The 18,885-nt window shown below is 38.2% G+C and overlaps 1 long non-coding RNA gene across 1 annotated transcript; it reads right to left on the bottom strand.

Annotated features, from left to right (window-relative positions):
- Nucleotides 1–4,019: 4,019 nt before the first annotated feature.
- On the bottom strand, nt 4,020–17,807 carry LOC138740131 (uncharacterized). The gene is made up of 3 exons (XR_011342689.1): nt 17,649–17,807; nt 6,736–7,287; nt 4,020–4,818 (listed from the first exon to the last, which is right to left on the bottom strand). It is a non-coding gene; the product is annotated as an uncharacterized lncRNA (long non-coding RNA).
- Nucleotides 17,808–18,885: the final 1,078 nt, after the last annotated feature.

The raw sequence follows: 18,885 nt of genomic DNA on the forward strand, positions 1-18,885 counted from the left end.
GGACGAAGCTTGAGTGGTCACCGGTAATAATCAAAAATACCAGAATTTAAATAGCCTGTGGTAACTGAACATCAAGTAACTGCTGCCTGATGCTTGAATTCTGAAAGGGAAAAAGAAACTGCTGGAAATGTTTGCATGACAGAAAGCAGCTGTGGAAAAAGAAACAATGTTTCAAGTTTAAAAAAAAACTGGGAAAGGAAGAAAACAATTTGATACTGAGTTATAGAGAGCATAGGAATACAGACAGGAAAGAAGGAAAATTTCTGATAGGTTTCCCAGGTTAATATTGCGTTAATGTTTTTTTACATAGACTTTGTGGAATTTTACTGTTAGGGAAGAGTCTCCAGACATCCTGGTAATGGTCATTCACACAGGAACGACCAAAACTGAAAATCTCTGCTTCTGTCCTCGAGTTTAGATAGCATACCTGCAGTGTATCATTGCTACGTTGTATTCATTCGCCCCATGGTCACGGAATGCCTGCAGTTCAGTTTAGAATGCAGGCATTTCAGGAAAATGACTGGGGGTTTAGGAAGTAAAATATTGGAACAGCAATGGCATCCTCATTCTTGCTCTGACCTCTTTACACAGCATGCGTTCCAGGAAAATGGAAATAATGGCTGTGTAAAAATTGATGACAACATAATTATCATTTTCTCTTCTTTTGCATGTTTATGTACCTGGGAAGCTGCAGCATGTAAGACTTTTACTGCATCTATACATGGTACTTATGTAGATGACAATAAACCTCACTCATTCAGTCACAGAGGATTAAAGAAATAAGTAAAACACGAAAGGCTGCAACCACTGTGGTTGAAGTAAAAACACAAAGCTGGAGAAACTCAGCAGATCAAATCCTTTATGTAGTAAAGATAAAGATACATAACTAATGTTTCAGGCGTGAGCCCCTCATCAAGATCCAAGTAGTTCAGGGTAACTTAACAAATAAATACAAGAACTCAAAATGTGCTTGCAATAATATTTTAGCACATAGTCCTGAAGAATAGTTTACATTAAATTTATTTACATTACATTTTTTCATTCCACAAATGCTGCTTCACCTGCTGAGTATTTCTTGCATTCTCTGCAGTTTTTCAACATCAGCAGCTTTGTTCCCCCAATAAAATATCAAGTTCATTACCATCTGGCTGTAGATGACAACCCAATGAAGCAGCGTTTCTCTGGACCATGGTACACACAGACACACAAACAATGATAGTAACCTATGAACATAGAGGTATTTAAAATAAATATATATAAATATTTTGGGATGATTTACTTAGTTCCAGGATACTGTTCAACAATCTCACAAGTGGGGGAAAAAGCTATTTCCCAGCCTGGCAGTCCCAATTTTGCTGCTCCTGTACTTCCTTCTTGACGGTAGTGGGTCAAAGATACTGTGTGCCGGATGGAATGGGACCAATAATTCTTTGAGGCCTATTCTATGGAGTAAAAAGGTTTACATAAAGAGGAAGCCACAATAAGAAAATTTTTCCTTCTTATCCTGCTGCCCACTTCATACAGAAGCCACAATGCCAACATTTTTAAACCTTTGAAATGTTTTAAAACATCATTTATAACTTGATCAGGAAAGCTGTCGCCACTTCTTATGAGCACCAGATGTAGCTGCAAAATTAATATTTGTAGGTGTAATCATTTATCCATTTGAAAATTTTATACATACACACACACATATATGTATACATATATATGTATATATATATATATATTTATATATACACACACACACACATATATATATACACACACACACACACACACACACATATATATATATATACATATACACACACACACACACGCACAGATTATCATTTGCATTCACTGCTGAAGGCCAAGTTAGTGAAGAAAATGCAATGGACATTTTCCATGCAAAAGGCCGATTCCATGTTAACCTTTCAAGGGCTCTGGTTTACTTCATTGTTATCTTCTCCACTTTAAAAACATGTTTACCAATCAAGGACACCATTAACCAATTTTTTTTAATTCACAGAATTCTCGCAACTTCTGCTTCCACTTCTTGCATTTTGTTTCCCATTACCAATTTTATATTATGGGAAATCATTTTGAAAACTTCCTCTGTGAGGAGATTCATTTCATTTTCCATGAGAACATCCACAGTTTATCTTTAAATTGTGGCTTGTTTTTTGGATTTTGATAGGAATTCAATCTAAATAAATCTTTCTTTTATTTTGAACATTATGAAAATTCTACTTTCTCTTTGAAAGTACCTGCATATTGTCAGTAATTCTATTCTTAACTCAGAATTTAGATTCCAGAAATAAGCAAATCTGTATTTTATTTTTAGGCTATATATTTATGACCCGAGGAATCCAAAACCAGATGCAGCCAATCATTTTATATTTACTTCTTCTCTGAATTGAAAAATCCCAAATGACTCAATCGTCATCTTAATGGTAATTCATGTTTTGAGTCATAATTCAGGAGTTCAGTACATAATCTACTCTACTGCAGCACTGAATCAATTCTGCTTGCTTGGAAACATTGCCTTTTGAATAGGACATTAAACAAAATCCTATCTGTTCCTTCAGGTGGATGGTAAAGAAATCTGCCAGTATTTATCCCTTAGTTAACATCATCACATCTGTTTAATTCACCATGAATCTCATTTCTATTTAAGGGATATGGCTCTGTTTCAATTTCCCTGATTTGTAACAATGCCTTCATTTCAGATGCACTTTGGTGGTTGTATAGTGCTTTGGGATGCCACAAGGTTAAGATTATAAAGCATTTCTGTTCATTTTTAAGAATTTAGATATTTTGCATTGAATTGACATTTATTTATTAATCATTGCATGAAAATATACTTTCTCTGCCATGAATTTTATCTGTGTATCTGTCCATTCCGTGCCTCAGCGAAAGTGGTTCAGTTTCCATCTGCAGAGTGCTGAGCATTACTTCATATGAATTGTAAATCTTGGTGTGCATTATTTGCATTTAATTTTGAATTAGCATTGAAATCCTCTGCTGCTGAATAACCCTTCACCATTCCTTCTGACCTTATCTTTTTTGCCAGGCCCAGGAAGATTACTAAAATCCATTGACCCAATAAAAACCAACAACTTTGGGAACAGAGGAAAGAATAGTAGGAAAATAATACCTAAACAAAGCTACTGTGTTTGTTTTTTTTTTAATCTTCAGAATATTTTTTACAACTCTTTTTAATGTATTAGCTTTGAACATTTAGTTTTTTCTTCCCAGTAAAATGAGGTTGAGCAATAAAATGAGAGTTTTCAATTTAAAAAGTCTCCTTACTCAAGGGATAGGTGGATGGCCGACCATGCAAGTAGTTATTCCCATCCCTGATTGCCATCTACCAGGTGGTAGAATTAGTAAAGTTCATATGCTGTTCAAGAGGGGACTATAGGATTATGACCCAGGAAGAACAGATATGATTCTATAGGTGCTCTCCTTTTCTTTCTTGGAGCTAGATTTGCCCAAATTAGGAAGTATTAGAGCAAATCACATTACATCAAACTACCAAACAATTTTCAATTTACAGCTGCATAATTACTGATGTAAAACTGGAGCATGATTACAATTTTTGTAATTTTTATACATTATACTTTGGTAAAATGTTAATTGCTTCACCATGAAGACTTAAATATGTGTTGCAAATTCATGCAAGTTAAGCCACCTAAATCATGGTCTTGGTCATACAGTTTTATAATAATTATTAGCACATTCTTGCAAATACTTCCTTCTATTCAAATCGATGGATCAATAGTTCAGAAAAACAGCAGGTAATGCAAGTAGTAAAAATCTCAAACCTTGATGGAAATGTTTGCTAGTGTAATTGGTAGAAATGAACTGAACCCTGTTCGCCATTTGTTAGAAATCTAAGATCCAATAAAAAAAATCATTTGCACCAATATTAAAAATACACCATTTACAAATTTCTTCAAAATTCCAAGTTTTTAAACTTTATTTTGACAATTATTTTGACAAAGTATTTTATCACAAAAAGGATCATTTTAATCTAATTCATCCAGCAGATACAAAGCTGTTTCAAATCAAAGCAAATTAATATCGTACAAGACGTGCACAATGGCATATTCTATTCAGGCAGAACTAGTTAAAGTTAGTTCCCTGAACTCAAGATCACCTTCAGAAACTTGAAAAGTTGCTTAACATTAACTTTTAAACTAGAGTCCACATATTGGTGCAATTTTACGAATACATGTAATGATAGTTTTAACTTCAATGCAATACAAAATGAATACAAAAATAATCTTGGTCATACAATTTTATAATAATTATTAATACATTCTTGCAAACACTTCCTTCTATTCATCTTGATCAATCAGTAGTTCAGAAAAACAGCAGGCAATACAAGTAGTAAATATCTCAAACTTTGCCAGAAATGTTTCCAAATTCTTGGCAAACATTTCCTTCTATTCTACTTGATTGATCAATAGTACAGAAAAATAACTAGTATCTCAAGTTATTTGTTAGCACAAATGGCAGAAATTAACTCAGCAAGACCAACTTGTCTCCAAATTCCATAGATAGTTTCTTTTGTCAGCAAATTAATGAGTTTCTCTGTGCTGGAAATTCTGATTTCAGAATATTAAAGATGTGATTTAAATGATCAATTTAACTATAAATGCCAATTTTAAGATAACTTCAATAATTGGCCATGGAGTTTTTAAAAATGACCATTTCATTAGGATCAAAATTGAATTTCTTTCTCTTTCATAATTGTTTAGTTTTCCACCATTCTTCCACTTCTCTCTTCTTTGGTATAATTGAAGATAACATTTTAAATTTATTTCCCTAGATACACAAGAAGTAAACATCATCAGCTCACACTCATTTAAAGCATCTGATTGTTTAATATTTACTCTTAAAAGTGAACATTTCAGAAAATAGACCATTTTAAAAGTTTATCAGTGTATCAATGATGTCACCACACCTGTACGTTATCGTATAACTGCACCATATACTGACGAGAGGATGAACACTAGAATTAGACTGCTAGTATCCCGTCAATAATTTCCTAATAAAATTTACACCATACATATGTTTATAAAACCAAAAATGTGTCACTAAGATTACAAGACACTAAATAAAGATCACTGAACTGAAATCTAGTCTAAATCTAGTTGGACGAGCTACAAGAGCCGGCAGGAAATTGCACTATCCCTGTATTCAGAGTTCTGATGGGGAGATAAAGGAAGTGTAGAGTGTAAGACTAGTGATGTATTGTTGAATTTCAGAGTTCTTTAGCATGGAAACAGCCCTATGACCTAACACCCATGTGACCAAGCCAGTCCCATTTGCCGTGTGTACAACCTTCCTACCCATGTACCCGTCTAAATTTTTTTTAAAAACAATTGTCCCTGCCTCTACCATTTCCTCTGGCAGCTCATTCTATATATCCACTACCCTCTGTTTGAAGGAGTTACCCCTTCAGTCTCATTTAAATCTTTCTCCCCTCACCATTAAAAGATGGACACTTTATCCTATGAACCTTTACTGGATCCTCTCTCAGCCTCCTCCATTTCTGGGACAAAAGTTCCAATCTATCTTTATAATTCAGGCTTCCTAGTCCCAGTCACATTCTCATAATTATTTTCTGCACTGTTTCCAGTTTAAGCATCTTCCCTGTATCTGAATAACCAGAACTGTGCACAATAGTCCCAAGTGTGGCCTCACCAACGTCTTGTACAATTGCAAAATTATGTCTCTGCTTCTGCGCTCAATGCGTTGTTGGAAGAACAAAGTGTGCCTAATGCTTTCTTTGCAACTTTCATGGCACTGGGTACCTGTACCCCTAAATCTTTCTGTTCCACAATACTCTCCAGGGCCTAACTATTCACCAACTAGGTCCACATTTGTTTAGGCAGCGCCTCACCCTTGTCCAAGTTAAATTCCGTCTGCCTCTCCTGAGCTCACTTTTCAGCTGAATCATATTTGCAGCTTTGGATAAATCTCTTCACTGTCAACTATACGACCAATTCGGGGTCACACTAAGCACAAATCCAGGGCATTCCATTAGTTGCTAATCTACTTTGTATCTGCTCCACCGGTTTATACCAAAGTTGATACACCTAACATTCATTACAACAGAACTTCAATTTGTTCTTTATTTGGGGGGGATAATTTGGTAATAAATGTACGTATTAAAAAAAATGTTTTTAAACCATTTTTGATCAGAGGCCTTTGGAAAGCATGAAAAGGCCTTGTAAAAGCACATGTAGAATGGCCATTCAGGCTTGCCTGATCAGCAGGAATGCATTGAGACCAGAATGAATTGAACATTTAAACATTTCTCTTTACATAAATGCTATCTAATCTGCTGAACATACCTGACAATTTATACTTTCTTAAAATCTCAAATTTGTGGTATCCACAGTATTTTATCCTGCATGTTAGATCAAAACAAGCATCAAATGTCACTCTGCACTGGGTCAGTGACAATTTTGGTTATGGGCCAGTGGCAGAGGGAAGGTCAGGTGAAAGGGTGGGAACAGGCTTGCACTTCAAAGCTGGTCAAAGCACTGCATGAGAGGTTGGTTTGAGGTAGGTGGAAGGATGTGGCCAAAGAACACCTTGTTAAGGAGCATTTGTGTGAAAGAAGGGGTTTCCCTTGGTGAGGTCAGTCCAGCATCTTATTTCAATCAAATAAATCAATTTAATTTCTCTTGATAGTCAGGTTGGGAATGAATGATAAATATTGTGGAAAATTACCTTGTAGAGCAATTTGATCAAATATGTTGCAAACATTTTGTCTTCCTTCTGTCCCACGTTCTTCTTCATTGATTGACCATGGAGTTGTGAGAGATTTTGTTTGGAAATGAGTTGACACATGATTTATGCTGGTCAATGTCATTGCTGAGGAAGAGGTTGTGTTTACACTTTGTGTTACAGAAGTAGAAATGATAGAATAAGGGTTAACAGGATATCTTGAATGAAGTGGTGATAGTGTATTTAGATAGTCACTGGAAAATGATTGTGGAGCAGATGCCACAGAAGTCTTGGCTATATCGGAGGCCAAAGGTGTAAACACTGGAAATGAACCATTTGGGCAACTAGTTGACAGGTAAATTGAACTATTAGGTTGGTTAGAGAGGCAAATATTTTGAACATCAAATGGAACAGAAACAAGAGATGGAGGAGAAATATTTGGAGACAAACTTGTTTGGAGTTGGGGAATTAATATTTTGGTGGCAGGAATGTAACATTGATTGGACTCAAAAGCATCCTTTGGATATACAAAAGTGCCATTCATAGTACTTGCATCTGAGAAAAGAAAAGTCAAACTTTTACCTTACAGTCAACTTGCATCCTCTTTTCATTCAAAGTTCTTAACAACTAATGATTCACCTTTGTAGCTATGGTAATCAAAATTTACACAGCAATTTTCAACGTAGCAGATGATTGGAAACATGAGAAATTTGCAAATTAAGCAACAATTCAAAAAAGAGAATTGTCATACAATTGAAATAAATTGACAAATCACCTCTTTGAATTACAATTGGAGAATTAAATTTCAAATTGATGACACTCTTAAGCACAAGACCAACATGACAAGGTCAGTAGTTATGTACTTCTGGTATTTCCCAAGCAAGTCCACGCTGCTGAAGATCCAGCTGCGCTGGGTGGGTCACGTCTCCAGAATGGAGGACCATCGCCTTCCCAAGATCGTGTTATATGGCGAGCTCTCCACTGGCCACCGTGACAGAGGTGCACCAAAGAAGAGGTACAAGGACTGCCTAAAGAAATCTCTTGGTGCCTGCCACATTGACCACCGCCAGTGGGCTGATATCGCCTCAAACCGTGCATCTTGGCGCCTCACAGTTTGGCGGGCAGCAACCTCCTTTGAAGAAGACCGCAGAGCCCACCTCACTGACAAAAGTCAAAGGAGGAAAAACCCAACACCCAACCCCAACCAACCAATTTTCCCCTGCAACCGCTCCAACCGTGTCTGCCTGTCCCGCATCGGACTTGTCAGCCACAATCGAGCCTGCAGCTGACGTGGACTTTTACCCCCTCCATAAATCTTCATCCGCGAAGCCAAGCCAAAGAAGACATTTATAAAAGATTATTTTTGTTTATTTATTCATGAATGTACAATCATTACTTGGACCAACCGTTATACCTTGAACTGCATTGCTTATTGACCTACTGAAAGGGCGAGTTAACCATAATACTGTGGATCTAGGTTCACGCAGGCAAACTAGAGTGCATTTACTTGACTGATGAACCCAGATAATTTGCATGACGAACTGGTAGTTTCAGCATTAGCATTGCTGGTCCACAGTGATACTAATTCAAGATTATAAAAGAGACTGCACATACACTTCCTCCATTTCCACATCCGTTCTGATACCATCCCTTTAGCCAGGCAATGGACCAAGAGTTCGCTAGGTACTCAACTTTCACTACACTAACCTCTCCATCCATCACATCCTCCTCCACCATTTCCACCAGTCACATCTTCCCCTCCTCACCCGTTATGCTTTCTGCAAGGCCCACTTTCTTCAGAAATCCCTGGTCAGCTCTTCCTTTCCCATCCTCTGGAAGATTCCCTGCATTAATCACAGTCTAGCTTACTGCATTTGGTGCTCAGAATGTGATTTCCTCTACATTAGTGAAATCAAGTGTAGACCAGGCATGTGTTTTGTGGTCTACTACAACCAACCCGAACTTCTGGTTACATATCATTTTAACTCTCCTTCCCATTCCCACAGTGGAATTCTGTACTCAGCCTTCTCCATTGCTACAAAGAGGCCAAATGCAGAATGGAAGAACAACATCTCATATTCCTCTTAGGTGACTTACAATCAGTTGGAATTAAAATTGAATTTTCCAGTTTTAGGTAACTTACATGCCTGGTGTGCTCCTCCTTTACACTTACCTGTCCAATTAGTTTTCTTCTCTATTTGTTCATCCCTCCCATCCCCTCCTCTCTCCTGGATCCATTTGCCCATCATCCTTCCTTATCTGGCTCCACCTATTACCTAGCAACCTCGGTCCCATCCTTCTCCCCTCACGGTTCCATCTGACATAATGTCCTCCCTATCTGGTTCCACCTACCAGCCTGTATTCTACCTACCCTTATACTTAGATACACTGGCGACTTTTACTGTTCCCTCTCTCTCCTGGAGGGTCCTAACCAGAAATGTTGATTTACACCATTTTCCTTCCCAGATGTTACTTGACCTGCAGAACTCATCCAGCATTCTGTTTTTCTTCTCGATTTTTTGAATCACTGCTGCGGTGGGATTTGAATTCAACTCTCTACATCCTGAATGCCAGACACTTTTTTTACAATTCAGTCATGGGATATGCTATCAGTACCTAGACCAATATTTATTTCCTTAAACAAAGTTGCTTATTGATTTAGTTCAGTTAATTTAACCATTGCTTGACTAAACACAATTCTTGCTGATTCCATTTCATAAATATTAAATATTTCCAAGTTTTTTGGTGCTAACCGTGGTTACATTGTCTTTACTGAAATGAAAGAGGTTTCTACAATATCATCTCTTTACTGGGCCCAATGATCTATACCAGGGGTGGGCAATTTTTTAAAAAAACTCACGTACCACCTTAAGTAATCCTATGCCACAAGTGCTCTATGATTGGAAATGGATTGCTTAAGGAGGTACGTGAGTGGGAAGGGAAGGTTGAGAATCACTGCTCTAGACCCAATAGCTACTGAAATATTTTGCTTGCAAAAAAATTGTTACCCATTTCCTTTGGAGTTCTGAAACCTTGCACGAGTCAGTGAGGTACGATTACAACAGTGGTTTTCAAACCATTTTCCTTCAAGTCATACCACCTTAAGCAATCCCTTACTAATCACAGGGCACTTAAGGTGTAAAGATTACTTAAGGCGGAATGTGAGTTTAAAAAATGTTGCCCACCCCGGTCCATGCAAATCTATCCCACTTCATCTAAATCAGTGGTTTTCAAACTTTTTCTTTCCACACACATACCACCTTAAGTAATCCCTATGCCACAAGTGCTCTGATTAGTAAGGGATTACTTAAGGTGGTATGCAAGTGAGAAGAAAAAGTTTGAAAACCACTGATCTAAACCTATCAGAGTACATACTTTCTTTCTCCTCATTTTTTTTTTAAAAGAAATACAGCATGGTAATAGGTCCATCTGGTCCACAGGCCATGTGGTGCCCTAATACACCCATGTAACCAATTACTTAACCAATCCTGTACGTCTTTGGAACATGGGAGGAAACCGGAGCACCAGGACGAAACTCACTCAGACATGGGAGTACATGCAAATTCCTTACAGTCAGCACCTGGTTTGAACCTGGGTCACTGGCACAAAAATTTGGATCAGCTGAACCCAGCAGAACTGGGGCGGAGGGGATTGGCCCAAGATATAGCCACCATCCTGAACAAGATGGAAACTTTGTGCACTCATTTCACAAGTATTGAATCTGCGATCTAAAAACTTTAAATATTCAATTACTTAGCCAGCAACGTAGAGGGTGAATGTCTCAGAAGGTCATCAATAAATTTTCAAGAACAAAGAAGTGGAAGAATTTTAAGAAAGTTATGAAAAGATTCAAGTCGCCAGATGAGAAGACTATAAAGATCATTTGAAAATGGGACTTAATTGAAAGATGTATCCTTTTTATTTATATTTAGTAGAATTGAACCATTTTTTTACTGCTAAAAGAAAAATCATTGTAATTTACATGGAGAGTTCCGGAAAGAAAGTGGTGAAGGAAGTAACAGGGTGGGAACTCCAATTTAAGGGGGAAAATGGCGCCATGAGAGGAGTGGTTTTAAAATGTGGTGCTAAAGGGAGGGGCTTTTCTTCTTCAAAAGATTCTGTGGGCTTTTTTCGTGGGCTTCCAAGTTCAATGGTTAATGTCACTGTCAGAGTTGGGGTTGTGGGTGTGTTTTTTTTTTAAAAGGGGAAATGTGCAAGTTTCTTAAAAGGGAAATGTCTTTTAAAAGGAAAATTGTACAGTATTTTATTTTAAATTGGAAAGATTTTATTGTTATACAATTTGTTTGAAAAATGGTATGGATAAACACTAAAGTTTATGAGTATTAATGGGATAAACGGAACAGTGAAGAGGAAAAGGGTTTTGGCATACCTAAAGAAATTAAAAGCGGATATAATCTTTTTCCAGAAAACACATCTTACCAAATTGGAACTTGATAAATTTAAAAGAGGATGGGTGGGTTAAATAATATCATCTTCCTTTGGTTTAAAGGCAAGAGGGGTGGCTATTCTAATTAATAAAAATACACTAGTTTTTATTATATTTATTTTTCAAAAATATACAATATATTAAACTTTTTCTCACAAACACAACAAAAACAGTCCTTCCCTCCATCACTTCCTTCCTCCCTTCCATACATACAGATCCGTTCACCATCAGAGCTTACATATATTTTAAGTATATAGAGTACAGTTGGGGAAACATATATATATATATATAAAAGTTACTTTTATGCCCTTTTTTGTTCCTTTTTATTACTATATCTGGACCCTTATGTAGTCCAGGTACGGCTGCCAGACCTTTACAAAAGCGTATTTATTCTTTTTTTCTACCTGTCTTTTTTTGGTTTGGTTGCCTTGTGCTCGTTTAACTTTTCCAGGGTTTTGTTGCGGGAATGGCGAGCAGGAGCATAGGGTTGAAGGAAGAAGCTGGATGGATGGTGAATATGGGACAGTGGAGGTATGGTGGAAGCACCAGTCTGGAAGTCCATGGGGCAATGGCTAAAAGCATAAAATATGCTAGCTTTAACATTGTCAGTTTCAACAGGTCGTTAAAAAGAAAAAGAGTCTTGGCACACATTTAAAAAATGGGGCAGATCTGGCCTTTCTCCAAGAAAGGCATCTAGCAGAGCGGGAACACCAAAAGCTAAAGAGGGGATGGGTGGGCCAGGTAATAGCCTCCTCATTTAGCTCAAAGGCAAGGGGGTGGCAAGTCTGATAGGTAAGAGTGCAGAATATGACTACAGATAAAACAGGAAGATTTGTAATGGTACACTGTCAGATATATTAAGAATCCTGGATCTTAGTAAATGTTTATGCCCCCAATTTTGACAGTGAAAAATTCATACTAGATACATTCGTAAAATTGGGAGAGGGAAAGGAGAACATTTTGGTTGGGGGGTGGAGAAGGGGAACTTTAACTTTTGTGTGGGACTTGTCTTAGATAAATCAACTAAGAAAATAACTAAAACAAATGTGGCGAGGGCTACCATTGGCTGTACGAAGGTGCTGAATCTGATAGCTGTATGGAGATGGAAGCATCCCGTGGAGAGGGACTACTCCTTCTATTCAAAACAAAATGACTCCTCCTTCTATTCAAAACAAAATGACTCCTCCTCTAGAATAGAATTTTTCCTGGCTTTAGCCCATATAGAGGGTTGGATCATGGAGGCTGAGTTCAAAGCAAGGCTCCTCTCAGACCATTCACCTCTATTATTAATAAGAGATGCTAGACAACCATAATACAGTCTACAAGTGCTGTTTTAATACATTGATGTTAAGGAAGCAAGAGTTTTGTAGTTTTATAAATGCACAGACAGACAGGTTCTGCGAGACCAACTGTGCTTCTACTCCGGATAAATTTCTTGTATGGGATAATTGGGTACACTAAAATAATTTTTAAAAAGTATATATGAAAGAGGTAGATAAATTGGAGCAGGAGATTACTCACCTAGAAAAGGACTTCCAAAAGTCAGGTTCAGAGGACAATTACAGGGCTCTAACAAATAAGAATTTGAAGTACAATATGTTACAAATGTATAGTATGGAAAAAGCCATTATGTGGTCTAAACAAAAAAAAAATGTATTATGAATTGGGAGAGTGAGCCTAAAGTCCTCTCTTGGAAGCTGAGGACAGAACAGGCCTCGAGGATGATCAATGCGGTACAAACTGGGAATGGCAGGATCTCGTATAAACCAAAAGAAATTAATGAGAGACCTTCAAGAAATTTTATGAAGGTCTATGTAAATCAGAACTGATGGGAGGGTCTGATATAACCAGCAAATTCCTGTTTAAATTAGAACTGCCAAGTTTAGACCCAGCAGAAAAAGAAGGGTTAGATCTTCCCTTCATAGAGGAAGAGATAGGTAAAGCATTGAGTTCATTGCAAACCATCAAGACTCCAGGGGAGGATGGTTTCGACTAGAGTTCTATAAAGTGTTTAAAGATTTATTTATGCCTCATTATATGGAAGTGGTGGACCAGGCAATGGAGACTCAGACCCTCCCAGAATCTTCAACAACAATCATTACAATAAACTTAAAAAAGTCAAGGATCTGCTAATGCTATCTTATAGGCCCATTTCCCTGTTAAACACAGATTAAAAAGCCCTGGCAAATAGATCAGCAAAACATTTACCAAAGCTAATAAATAAGGACCAACCAGGTTTTGTACAGAAAAGACAGGAGGCAGATAACATTGGCAGATTGTTGAGTATCATGCATCTGGCACAAAACAGGAACCAGAGGGGCTTAGCTGTGGCCCTGGATGCAGAAAAGGGATTTGACAGGTTAGAGTGGGATGTTTTATTTAAAGTGTTGGGAAAATTGCAGCTAGGGCCAACTTTTATAAATTGGATAAGGGCGCTTTACCATGCACCCAAGGCCAAAGTTGTGACCAATGGACAAATTTCTCCAGCCTTCCCACTGACAAGATCAAATAGACAGGGGTACTCGGTATCTCCAGCTCTGTTTTTTCTAGCCATGGAGCCATTAGCCAAGGCCACTCACCAGGATCCAGACATTAAAGGCTTCAGAACAGGCCAGGAAAAGAATAAAATTAATTTATTTGCCGATGATGTTCTGATAGATCTGAAAGATCCGGCAAACTTGTTGTCCAAGCTGCGCTCTACTCTGGAACACTATGGGGAGTCCTCTGCATACAAGATCAATTGGGATAAATGCAAACTCATGCCACTTACAAAGGGGGATTACAGTCAACATCAAGAAAATAGTCATCTAAAGAGGTCACAAAATGCAAATATCTAGGAGATGGAATAGGTAACAATTTGAATAATTTATAGGTTAAATTACATCCCTCCCCCATCCCCAACCTTGCTTGGGAAAATTAAGGAGGATTTAAATAGATGAATGATCATGCCCTTAACATTAGTGGGCAGGGTTAATTGTATCAAGATGAATGTGTTGCCGAGGCTCCATTATCTCTTCTAGACATTACCTGTGGCATTGCCTCAGGGATTCTTCAAAAATTTACTTTCAGGAGTGAGGAGATTCTAATGGAATGGAATGGTAGCCAGGTTCTCTGTGGAAAAATTGACCTGGGATTATAGTCTGGGTGGATTGTGAATGCAAGACTTTAAAAAATACTATAGGGCAGCCCAGTCAAGATACATTGCCCCCCTCTTCGAGGGCAGAGGTATACCATCCTGGGCACAAATCAACCTGCACATGATGGCTGAACATGTAGCAGAGGACTTTATTTATAAATAATGCTAACTTGCTATCAGAAAAGAAAAGCAGCTCCATATTAAAACAAATAATCCTCATTTGGAACAAAATTAACTTGTATGTTAGGAACTAAGGTGCGCTGTCCCCAAAAACACCCCAGACTCCAAATAGATTAATACCATTGACGGTGGGTAACAAGATTCTGGACACCTGGTGTCATAATGGCGTCAGGTGCGTAGAGGACTGTTACGAGCAGGGCAGCTAATGTCATTTGAGCAATTTAGGAATAAGTTATTAAATAAGACATTTCACTGCTACCTTCAGATAAGATCTTTTCTACTGGACAGATTAGGTCCAACTATGGTCCTACCAGCGTGCAGTGACATAGAGCCCATGATTCGAAGGGGAAGCTCACGGAAGTTCATTTTGGCAATGTATTTCTTGCTCCTAACAGAAGACCCTAACCCAGGCCTGGACAAGTCGAGGCAGTGGTGGGAGTCAGTCTTAGGAATAATGATTGATGAGTGACGCCAGGTCAGCATGACTGCAGGTCATTAACGCGTGGTACAGACTGGTGCAATACAACTTTCTACACCAGCTGTACCTGGCGCCACAAAAATTGAACAGATCTAAACCTAAATTATCAGACCAATGTTTTAGATGTGGGATTGCGACAGGAACTTTTGTGCATACAACCTAGACATGTACCAAGGTGAGACCCTTTTGGGTGGAATTGGGCCAAGCCCTGGGAAAAAAGAAATCAATGTAAAGAATTCCCACAGGACCCAGAGCTGTTCATGTTGGGAAACATAATGGACACAAAGCTTACGATGAAACACTCCAAATTTCAAATTTAATTTGTCCTGATCGCATTGGTGGTAACCAGGAAGTTCATAGCAGTTGCCCAGAGGTCAGACTCCTGCTTGAGCATTGAATGCTGGAACACTGAAATACAGAGCTGTGTTCCCCTGGAGAAAATTACCCTCAACCTAATGAAACAATACAGCAGTTTTTTGAAGGTCTGGTAGACTTACTTAAATTACGTAGGGGTACAATTGTAGTATGGACCGTCGTGCCTTGCAGCCCTACTCTATCCTCCTAATCCACCCCTCAATCCCTCAATTGATGGAGGAGCAAAGGGGCTCAATACCATTCTAACCAGGGAAAGCCATGGAAAAAGGAAAGCAGTCTATGCACTGACCACCGCGACGTGACAAATCCATACCCCCCCCCCCCCAATATGAGTTTCATACCTTTGTTGTGAGTATTGTGCATAAATATAATTATTTTAGTCTTGTGTTGATTGTTGGGAGGGGGAGGGAATAAAAAGAACATAAACTCTATGAGAAAATTGTATGGAATTAATAAGTATGCAATGTAAATAATGTTGATAATGATATTAATTATATTGACGAATGGAGTTTGAATGGAAAAATTGTAAATAATATTTAAAAAAATGATAAATGCTATAAAAACAATGACATTTTTAAAAATATAACATTAAATTATACAAATCAGAATTACTAGGAGACTAGAATGAAATGGAAGAATTTTTGATGAATGTTGAATTTCCCAAACTAGAAGAGAGAGAAAGGATAGAACTTGGCACTCCCTTTACAAGGGGAGAAATAGAAAAGGCTCTGGGTACCTGGATTCTCACCCAAGTTTCACAGTCAATAGTTAAAGAACTATTCTTTGACTTGGCTTCGCGGACGAAGTTTTATGGAAATCCCCTGTAAATGGATGTTCTGGACAAAGCAGTAGAAACACAGACCCTCCTGGAATCATTCTCGATCGCAATTATTACAGTGCTACCAGCGTTGTCTCCGTTCCATCCTCAGCATTCATTGGAGCGACTTCATCCCTAACATCGAAGTACTCGAGATGGCAGAGGCCGACAGCATCGAATCCACACTGCTGAAGATCCAACTGCACTGGGTAGGTCACGTCTCCAGAATGGAGGACCATCGCCTTCCCAAGATCGTGTTATATGGCGAGCTCTCCACTGGCCACCGTGACAGAGGTGCACCAAAGAAGAGGTACAAGGACTGCCTAAAGAAATCTCTTGGTGCCTGCCATATTGACCACCGCCAGTGGGCTGATATCGCCTCAAACCGTGCATCTTGGAGCCTCACAGTTCGGCAGGCAGCAACCTCCTTTGAAGAAGACCGCAGAGCCCACCTCACTGACAAAAGACAAAGGAGGAAAAACCCAACACCCAACCCCAACCAACCAATTTTCCCCTGCAGCCGCTGCAACCGTGTCTGCCTGTCCCGCATCGGACTTGTCAGCCACAAACGAGCCTGCAGCTGACGTGGACTTTTACCCCCTCCATAAATCTTCGTCCGCGAAGCCAAGCCAAAGAAGAAAGAAAGAAGATAAAGAAAAAGGAGTCATTAAAAAAAAACTTCATCATATAGACCAATATCCCTGTTAAATGCTGATTACAAGATACTAGTGAAAGTGTTGGCTAATAGGTGAAGATAATATTTACTAAAATTGATATATTCAGATCAAGCAGGATTTGTTAAAGGAAGGCATTCCTCAAATAGTCTAGAAAGATTATTTAATATAATGCACATGGCAAAATTCGAACGGAATCCAAATATTAGTCTCCCTAGACACAGAAAAAGCATTCAACCGTTTGGAATGGCCCTTTCTATTTAAAACACTGAAAAAAAATTGGAATAGGCAGAACATTTATAAACTGGATAAAAACTTTATACCATAAACCACAAGCTAAAATTATAACCAATAATCAGATGTCCCCTAGAGTAGATCGAGCAGATAGGGATGCCCTCTGTCACCAGCGCTTTTTATTTTAGCAATTGAACCACTGGCAGAGATAATGAGGAGACCCGGATATAAAGGGATTCAAAATTGGACAAGAACATAAAATTAGTCTATTTGCTGACAATGTGCTACTATACCTATCAGACTCAGCTAAATCTTAGTCAAACTTACAAGGTACACTAGAGAAAGAGGGAAGAATATCAGGTTATAAAATAAATATGGACAAAAGTGAGATAATGCCATTAACAAATTTTGAATACAAAAGATACCAAAAAGGAAGTAAATTTAAATGGAAGACGGATGGAATAAAATCTCTTGAAATAGTGACTGACAACAACTTATAAAATCTGTACAAATTATCTTCCTCTTCTTGGGAAGATAGAAAGGGACCTGCAGAAATGGAGAGACTTAATGATTACCTTAGTGGGAAGGGTTTATTGTGTCAAAATGAAAGTGATGCCAAGACACCTCTCATGTTCCCCCACACTTTGATGAAGGGCTCAAGCCCAAAACATTGGTGATGTATCTTTACCTTTGCTACATAAAAGCACTGTTTGAACTATTGAGTTTCTCCAGCATTTGTGTGTTTTTTCACTTAACCACAGTGTCAACAGAATGCTATGTTTTTCTAAGACTGCAGAATGTTTTTTTTCAATCGCTGCCTATTCCATTACCAAAAAAATTCTTTTTACTACTAAACAATCATATTAGAAAGTTCCTATGGAATAATAAGGTACCAAGCATCACAATGGAAAAACTGATATGGGACGACAGGGTGAGAGGACTTAAGACTTCCAGATTTTTAAAATTACTTAGCTGTCCGGGATAGATTTCACACAGCCTTCTTCACTGAAGACAACCCCCCCCCCCACCCCCACCTCGCCCCCACCTCGGATTTAGATGGAAATGTACTCAATGGAGGAGGGGGAAGCAAAGGATTTTATGCATAAATGGAATGTCAAATCACTAGAAAAAAAAGACAGATAATCCTATACTAATACACATGATCAGAACATGGTAAGAAATTAATGAATGTATAGGAAAAATAAAAGCACCAGTGTGTAAAAATGTGTTATTGCCTATTTTCATAGGCAATAGAATATTAAATTTGTGGTATGACAAAGGTATAAGATATTTTGAAGACTGCTACATGAAAGGAACTCATGTCCTTCAAACAACTAAAACACAAATACAGAGTGGCCAATGGGACCTTGTTATGTTTTCTTCAGCTTAGATCGTTCTTAAGAGAAAAATGGGGACCAACGTTGACCCTGCCTGAAATTAGTGAAACAGAACGAACAGTCTGGATGGGGAATACACACAAATTTATAACAAAAATGTACTATGCTCTCCCAAGAGAAAGATAGGAGTCAGACTTTGGTGTGGCGATTTCAAAAAGAAGCTGGTCAGATTGGTGTAAGGACAGCATGACATCAATTATAAATGCAAGATATGGATTGGTTCAGTATAATTTTTTTACACTAATTATATCTTACCTCGCAGAAATATCAGAGGTATGTTTCAGATGTGGAACTGAGGCAGGAACTTTTTTTTTTTTACATGCTACATGGTCATGTGTGAAGATGAGGCCATTTTGGCAAGAAACTGCAGAAAAATTAACAGGGGTGGCCTTCACAAGCAACCTGGAGCTATATC

Source organism: Narcine bancroftii, chromosome 7 (assembly GCF_036971445.1).
Source record: "Narcine bancroftii isolate sNarBan1 chromosome 7, sNarBan1.hap1, whole genome shotgun sequence".
Taxonomy (NCBI): domain Eukaryota; kingdom Metazoa; phylum Chordata; class Chondrichthyes; order Torpediniformes; family Narcinidae; genus Narcine; species Narcine bancroftii.